Below are 6,373 nucleotides of genomic sequence, written 5' to 3'. Positions count from 1 at the left end.
TCACTATTTTGAGTCGGTAACATACCAATTCGTAAATCATTTGCATTGCTAAATTGATGCCTGCAAATGATTTTCTTACATACAAAACTATTGCTTTTGCGACCGGTAACCAGTTTGTGACTGATTATTGAGTCGCACATGGCCTCAACTTATACTCTATTTTCCTCTATGTGCTGATGCAGTCACAGAACTGTTATAGCTCACACCTCTCCCTCCCTCCGTCCTGATAAAAAAATATACTAACCTAGTACAATGGCAAATGGAATTCTCTAGTTTCATGCACATCTACAGGTGATGTGAAATGGAGCGTGGAGCCAGGAAGGCCCAATGTTTAGGGCGGGGAAGAGACTATTGGGAAGGGGTAGAGTGGGTGTGTCTGACATTATTACTGGTGTCAGACTGATGCTCCACAAATATTTTGAAGGAGTAATGTTTAATACTCACGTGCTGACATCCAACACAACAAACAAAATGATGTGTATCCAAAGTCTGTTGGTTCCTAATGGCCCACACACACAATTTCACCTTCTTTTGGCAAATGCATTTCTTGCAAAGTAAAGAGGCTCCTGGAGGTACTGAACCGTGTTTCCTGGCATCCTCCTTCCAAAAGCATAAAGGTTAGTCCTTATCTCCTAAAAAGAATAACAGAACTTGAAGCACGTTTTCGCAAGCCAGAAGCCCCTGCCAGGCCCCACCATATACATCACTATCCCAGTGTTTCTAGTTTCTAAAGACAATTGTCCATTGTCAATCAGGATTCCAGTCTTTGTCATACTCACAAATGACTTTCAAATTACAAAGCGGTGTCAAAAAGTGTTTTTTTAACCATCATCACCCACAAATAAAAAAGTTTACTGCAAAAATGTAAATGCATTAATTTTTTGGCATCAACTGTTATCTAATGTGTGTTAAATTTGTAGCAAGAAAGCATGGTTGGCAGACTCGGAGGTATGGTGCAGGTTTGTCAAATGAGTGCAGGTTTGTCAGATGGGTGAAATATTGTTAGCTATCCAGCGAATATTTTGCATAACTAACTCAGGTTCAGGTTTTAAGGTCTTTATTTCGATAATAAAATCATAAAAGACAGCAAAATCAGCGCATACAGTTTGGACCATGCTTTACAATCACCATATACTGTCCAGTTTACAAGTATTTATTTACACACAATAAAAACAATACATTAAAAAACCCTTGTTAAACATCCCATTTATATTTAGACAACCCGTCTATGTATTTTTTTTTAAAGTATAAAAACAGTAGATAAAACCGTCTTAAACACTATACAATATCCATCATTAGATAAAATATTTTAAATACAATTCAGATGAGCAATCCTTTCTACCTGTTTTTTAGCTCTGATAATCCAAACCCAGCCAAGTAATTTCGCTGTGCTCACCACAAACAACTCTGAGGTATTGGTCTTTAATACCCGGATGGCCTCCGCAGACCTACTGCAGGTGAGGCGTTGGAACAGAGGTTTTATCCATTTTCTACGTGGGTCTTGATACATGGGACAGGCAAATAAAAGATGACCCTCAGTCTCCTTATGGCCAGGACACCACTGACAAAATTCGGTTACTCCAGAAGCCCAATTTTTAGTGAATGAATTCAAAGGCAGAGATCCCACCCGAAACTGATGGTAGAGTTTCTTGTCAAGAGGCCTGGTAATAATATCCCAGTAATTCTCGCGGGAAAGATCCAACTTGTTAGCCAGGAACCTTCCTGTTAGACTGGTAGAGCTAGAAGCAGACACTAGGGTTTGTCGAACTGAGGCCCAATACAATGCTTTAAATTCTTGTTTGGTGGGAAACACATTAGTTTCTGGAGACACCCACAGCTGTTCCAATCCCATTTCAACCAAAATGGTTTTTACCGTGTGTAGCCATGGAATTCTCCGGGATCCCTCAATGGACCTAACTTCAGCAAGTTTGTTCGCAAATATGGCAAGGTCGGGAGAAGTCCAAATCCGTCTCCAAAGGGCTACCAATCTGAACCTTGCCATCTCATTTATTGGGTTACATCCTAAGTCTAAACAAAGGGGTATAGATGGAGTAGATTGCGGTAGCCCACTAAACTCCGCAAGAACTTACACTGTGCTTTAAACAGACTAGAAAGATCCATATACGCCCAGAGATCAGCACCATATAAAATAGCAGCGTTAATCTTTGTGTCATAAATTTTTAGCGCTGGGTGCACACGTTTGGTGATGGATCTCTTTTGTTCCCTAAGGAGACAGCCAGTTAAGCGTGCCAGTTTTACCTGCTGTTCGACCACATGCTCCTTCCATCGCAGGCGAAAGTCTAGGGTCACCCCTAGGTAGGTCATATGATCTACTTGTTCCAAATTAGCCCCACCCATGCTTACCGAACTCCGCACCGAGAGGTTCTTAGTAAAAACCATAAACTTAGTTTTGCCTACGTTTACCTTCAGATCGTTGGTGACACAGAACTCCTCAAAGCGGTTCAGAGCCCGCTGTAAACCACTTCTGGTCTTAGAGAGGAGCAGGGTGTCATCAGCGAAGATAAGCATGGGGAACTTCTTCCCGGCCAGGGATGGAACATCAGTGGGGAAAGCCTTAAAAAAATTTACTACCTGGTCAATAAATAACAGGAAGAGTGTGGGCGCCAAGACACACCCCTGACGAACCCCGCGTGTTACCGGGAAGCTGTTCGTCACTTGTCCTTGACCTCCCCACCGAACCCTTGCAAAGTTGTCCTCATGCAGTTCAACAATTAAATCCAGTAGTTCCATGGGCAAACCCAAGTCTCTCAAGACACGCCACAGTTTAGCCCTCGGCACCATGTCAAAAGCCGCTTTCAGATCGATAAACGCGGCGAAGATTTTTCCCCCGCCCAACAGCACCACCTTCCAGTAAATTAGACAAAATCGAAACACCTGGTCGATGGTGCTGGTGCCAGATCTGAAGCCTGCTTGCAAGGGAGACAAGATACCCTCAGAAACCATCCAACCCTGAACTCTACCTAAGACCATTCGTGCAATCACCTTTTGAAGAGAATCAATAAGGCTAATCGGGCGATAATTGCCCGGATTAGACCGATCTCCTTTTTTGTGAATTGGAAGGATCTCAGCCCCCTTCCAAGTCTTGGGGATTCTAGCTCCTTTAGCAATTGCGTTGGCTAACCTGGTAATATACGGTACCCAAAGTTCTTGGTTGGCTTTAAACAGGTCAGCGGGGATTAGATCCATCCCCGGTGCTTTCCCCCGCTGAGTCAGACCCAAGGCCAATTCAGTTTCATGTTCTGTAAAGAACAGGACTCCACCTTGATCAAACAATGTATACTCATTACTTAACATGGTGGAGGATTCCGAGATCTCAGACCTAAATTGGGCAGCATAAAAATCCACCCAGGTTTCGGGGGAGACATGATTTATAGGCGTTTGAGAATCTGGGTCTCTGCCCCACTTTACAAGTTACCAAAATTTAGTCTGGTTATTGGATGTAGATGCATCCAGAAGATCGGACCAGTGCCTATCTTCCCACTCTCTTTTAGCATCCCACTGGGTTTTTACTAACTAACTCAACCATAACTACGGATACATATATATCCGCCTGCCACTGGTCTTATGAGAAGCCTGTGAGAGGCAGGTGGAGGGCTACTTGAAAAAAGAGACTCGCTCACTCCCTTTGCATCCCTGAATGCCATGCATTTTGACTGCTTCTAGCCACCGCTACCTGCTTCCTGGGTGGTGATGGTACAGGGACATGTTTAAAGTTGGAACTATGCAGCTTTGTTGTCCGTTATTATGCTTGAAATCATTGCTCCGAAAGAAACGTTTAAACCACAACACATTATGTTGGTGATTCTCTTGTAGTTCTTCTTTAAATAACTCTGTAATCGTGAATCTTACGAAATCCAGTTTTTGAAGCCCGCTGTATGGATGCAAAATGTACACATACCAATTGCCACATGCCATGTGTCATGGCATACCTGAACTGCAATTTTTAAGCCAATAGAATGGGATATTTTAACACTACACTTTCAATGTGAAAATTAAACTCCAAGTCCCAGAATGCAGCCTGCCATTGGTTGAAAAAACCACACAGTGTTACGGTGACACGCTTGACACGAAACTCGTGCCACCTATGACAAAAGATACTGAGAGGATAAATAGAAAATCAGTACAAAACATATAATCCCATGGTGTGCGACTTCCCCCCTCCAAGTGGTTGGCAGTATAAGTGTATAATTAAGATACATTACATTTTAGAAGCACGTAGCCTGAATGGGCTGTACTATGACATGACACCCTTTATGTAGCAGCTACTTACAAAATACCTTCCCTACTTTGAATACACGCAGCAGGCCCGCCTCCAGCCTCCACGGGTCCCTTGACACACAGCTAAAAGGAAAGGGAAGCCTACGAGAGGAGGGTGACCGTCGCCGTAGTAACAGGGCCCGTCCCCTGCTTCCTTCCACTCCTCGCCCTTTCCCTCTGGTGCATTATGCGCCCCATCCACCACTTTTCCGTCATGCAGATTCCGGGGCCTGCTTAGTTCTTCCCTATCCAGCCGCCTGGGTTAATTAGTAGTCTCAGTGTGTGGCTGGGAAAGCAGCGGTTACACAAAAGAGCTGTTGCAGCTGCTCCTTGTTTGGGTGATCAGAGAAGAGGAAACCTGCAGCCTGCGCGAAACAGGTAGGAAGCGGCGACAATGGCGAAACTTGACACCCGGCTTTATCTGCCTGCGCTGTGGGTTGCTGTGAGAATACAACGGCTAAAGGCAGGTCAGAAGACAGGAGGATGCTGGAAGGGATGGGACATATGGGAAGCAGGAAAAGCTACTCCTTGGAAGATGCTGCACAAAATGAGCATCGCTGCACCCCGGCACGGCGTGCAGAGTGCGTTGTGATTTAGCAGTTCCCTAATTATTTGTGCCCATTATTGGCAGTTGTTAGTCTCATGTTGTGGGAGGGAGGGCTGTCTGCTGTTTTGCAAAACGGGTGTGCTCTTTGTGGCGTGGCGTGGCGTGGCGAGGCTCTGTTTATGGGACTAGCCGGAGCATCCTTTTGCTGCTGAGCTGAGCTGCTTCAGCAGAGATGCTGGGGAGCCTCCTGCGGTCGGTCTCGGCGCTGGGCTGGGAGGCATTTGTTGGCAGGTCACCCCTTTTCTCTCTAAACAAGCTGCATGGATGGTTCAGAGCGATGGCTGAGTTGCGCTTCTTTCCTGAATGCCCCCGTGTCCCTGCCAGTGGCATGTGTGCGGTACACTGATTTCAATCATGCGCTGGCCGTGCGTGCATCCCACACATTGTTCGCAAAGAAAGGTGTGCCGTGGTCCACGCCGGAGACCCCTGCCGGGGACTTGAGCGAGAACTGCCCGGGCGTCTGCTGTTGCACTGTTACTTGCAGTGCATTACTGGTGGGACTGAATCCGGGGCCTTTCATCATCCGACTCTCTCTCTCCCTTCCTAATGAGGTCTGCAGGGATCGCTCGCCAATTAGAAATTGTCAGACTGATAATCTTGCTTATTACGGGGTTCCGCCATGTGCCGCTGCCCGGGCTCTTTTACCGGCGCTCGGTGCTTGCATCTTGCCACCAGGCCACGGAGCGTGTACTGCCCACCCGCCCCTTCATTAACAATAACGCCAGGCACGGGCTGCACCTCCACTGGGCACGAGTCGACATGGATTTCCTTCCCGGGCTGACAGTTAACGCAGCCTGATTTATCGAGGCGGCCTCCTCTCAGGACCGCGACGTCTTAGCCCGGAGAGCAGGCAAGGGTGAAGAGAAAGCAGGCTGCCAAGAAGGGCCAGGCATACTAATCACGGCCCGACACCTGGCGACCCAAAGGAGAGGATGTGGCGCGGAGGCCAGAGCTGCCGACTCGGGAGTAGTGATCCGGTTCGAATCTCTGCGTTGGCGCAACTTCCTGTGATTCTGGGCAAATCACTTAACCTCCTCGTTCCCTTGGACAGCGCCTGGAAACCCTCACGGGTGATTAGCTGCGCTATTTAAATCTACTAACTGACGAATATCCAGACTCAAGCTAGTAGGCAGCTCAGTGAGTTAATGCACCCGCTCCAAAAAGGCGATCTGGGTTCCGCAGGTCGCTTGGTTGAAATCTTAAGTCCCTATTGATGGGTGCTGTGTGCGAGTATTATTTTGGGTAATAGAAACACTTGCCGTCAGCCGTGCTGTCCCGCACAGTAAGCGCTGGCTCCGAACACATCTCCGCATACATTCAACTCAACGTTTGAAAGGAGCAATGTGGGCAGAGGAGTGTTTGCACACAGCGGGCTAGTCTGACTCTTCAAACACCTACGATTGTTTGTTCCTTAACAGCTGATGCCGTCTTCGCAGATTGTCGTGTTGCCTCTATTGCATTATTGCTATGTGGACCAGATATTGTATT

General features: G+C 46.8%; 1 protein-coding gene across 2 annotated transcripts in view; it reads left to right on the top strand.

Moving 5' to 3' along the window:
• The first annotated feature begins 4,490 nt into the window (after positions 1-4,490).
• Positions 4,491-6,373, top strand: part of APBA2 (amyloid beta precursor protein binding family A member 2) — a 1,094,297-nt gene continuing 1,092,414 nt past the window's right edge. The window contains exon 1 of one of the 2 annotated variants that reach the window (XM_085644084.1): positions 4,491-4,656. The gene's annotated coding sequence lies outside the window, so the exon portion shown is untranslated. The remainder of the gene's footprint in view (positions 4,657-6,373) is intronic. The other variant, XM_085644086.1, reaches the window with a different exon arrangement.

The sequence above is a fragment of the Triturus cristatus genome, chromosome 3_1 (genome assembly GCF_964204655.1).
Source record: "Triturus cristatus chromosome 3_1, aTriCri1.1, whole genome shotgun sequence".
In the NCBI taxonomy this organism is placed as follows: Eukaryota; Metazoa; Chordata; class Amphibia; order Caudata; family Salamandridae; genus Triturus; species Triturus cristatus.
The sequence above is the reverse complement of the archived record's forward strand: the minus strand, read 5'-3'. Positions and strand labels throughout refer to the sequence as shown.